Consider the following 2,264-nt stretch of genomic DNA (forward strand, 5'->3'; position numbering starts at 1 on the left):
ATGGAAAAGACTGACAGAGCAAATGTTGGGAAAGCAGAATTAACTGGAACTCAAACACAGCTGGCAGGAATGTAAAATTGTACAATTACTTTGAAAAACAATATGGAACTTTCTTAAGGTAAACATATGCCTATCATGTAATCTAGTTATTCTACTCCTAGGTACATGCCCAAAATAAACGGAAACATATGACCATATAAAAACTTTTACACAAATGTTCATAGCAATGTTATTCACTATAACTCCAAACTGAAAACAACCTGAATGCCCATCAGCCAGTGAACAGATTAAAAAGTGTATTTTATTCATATATGGAATAGTATTCCCCAATAATACTAAACTATATTGAATAATATTCAGCAAAAGGAATGAATTACTCATATATAAAACAATAGGGATAAATCTGAAAATCATTAGACTAAATGAAAGAAACGAGACACAAAAGAATACATGCTATATGATTCTGTTTATATAAAATACAACTACTATGTAGTGATAAAAAGCAGATCAGTGTTTGCCTGCAGCCAAGGGCAGGTGGAACAATGGACTGTAAAGGAAATGAAGAATTTGGCGGCGGGGGGGCGGTTCCTAGAAATGTTCTGTGTTTTTTTTTGTTAAGGTGGTGATTTCACAGATATATATAACTATTAGAACTCATTAAATTGTGCCTTTTAAATATTTAAATATTTAAATATTTTAAAATTTTATTATACCTAAATTATTCATCAATAAATTTTATAAGAAAAATATAGGAAAATCTTTTTTGTATAATTCTTCATAGTTGAAATCTATTTCTCCCCCAATAACAACCCTAATTCAACGGTACTGGTTCAGCCTTCTGAAACCACACCTATACAAGCATAAGCAAAGAATATTTATTCTACTACAACAGTCCCTTAAATATTTGAAAAGGGCCAATTTTTTTTAGCCTTTTCTTCTCTGTATTATATAATACCCTTCCTCAATCCCCCAGTTTTTTTTTTTTTTAACATATTGTGTAAGTTCTAGGCTTTTTAACTTTCCTATTTTCCCACCTTTGAAAACACTTTATTGTCAATATTCCTTATAAACCAAATGCAAAACTCCAAGTGCTATCTGCTATGTCTTGTTCAATGGGAAGATTATGGCTTGTGGAAAGAGTAGGAGACCGGGTATACAGAAATTTGAGTTTGCTGGCTCTGCCAATGAGAGTTTTTTTTTTTTTTCTGTTTTTTTTTTTTTTTTTTAAATCTTAAGCAAAGCAATAACTATATTTCTCAGTATCATGAGGGAGTTGGAATTATTTATTTAACCTAAGATTTTATTCATTTTTGTACCCAGAAATGAAAGTATAGGTAAGAATCTTCTGAGAAACTTTCTCAATTAAGAAATTCAAATCAACTGAGACATTCTGATCACAAGTTACTGAGGTCTAAAAATTTTTTTTTGTTTAGATGCTAGGGTAATAATAGAAAATTAAAAAAAATTTTGGTATGATTTGAAAAGAATCATTTAGCTTTGCATTTAATTTGTACCCATTTTTCTATTTGCATATGTATCATTATCCCCTAATTTCTGATGTTGGAGATTTTCCAGTTATGTGCTTTAAACTGATAAAAACAAATACTGCACTTGATCTTAGCCAAAAGGCTGAGGAGTGATGCAGTCATGTGCTTTCAGACCCTGCAGGTTTGTGACTTGCTACAAAATCTCCATGGGTTCAAAAAATTCAAAACATATGGCAGCTCAGATGTTAGCCTGGGGAAAATAAAATATTAAAAAATTTGGAACTGCTTAGAGGATGCTTTGCTATATATATTTTAATGTGATTTGTGTATATGAATATGTTTGGAAAGATGTCCCTTGGGAATGAAGTTGAAAGAAAAACTCTTTATGCTTTAAGTCCACTCTGGATAGCAGTAGATATTACATATAAAATGAGAATTTGTTCAAAGCCAGGTATTTAAAAAATATACTTCTTCTGATAGTAATGTTTAAGTAACAACAAAAATCAGTGTTAACTGCTGTTCAAGGGAAATGGTGTGGTTTGTAGAAAGAGCTGGAGATCACATATAGGGGAATTCAGGCAACATCACCATATTCGATATCAAATATTCATGTCTAGGATACTTCCTAATTTGGGGAAAATATCAGCTAAATCATGTGAATGGTACTTTTATCCAGAAAAAAGAAAAATATGTTTAAACTCCCCAGTATCATACCTTATAGCCTACAAAATAACTTATTTTGTCAAAACTTCCCCCAAATGACTTGTGATACAAACC

The 2,264-nt window shown here is 31.1% G+C and overlaps 1 pseudogene; it reads right to left on the minus strand.

The window, feature by feature from the left end:
• Positions 1-1,505: 1,505 nt before the first annotated feature.
• Positions 1,506-1,641, minus strand: LOC112427378 (U2 spliceosomal RNA; annotated as a pseudogene).
• Between the last annotated feature and the right edge of the window lie 623 nt (positions 1,642-2,264).

Source organism: Macaca nemestrina, chromosome 1 (genome assembly GCF_043159975.1).
Source record: "Macaca nemestrina isolate mMacNem1 chromosome 1, mMacNem.hap1, whole genome shotgun sequence".
Lineage (NCBI taxonomy): Eukaryota > Metazoa > Chordata > Mammalia > Primates > Cercopithecidae > Macaca > Macaca nemestrina.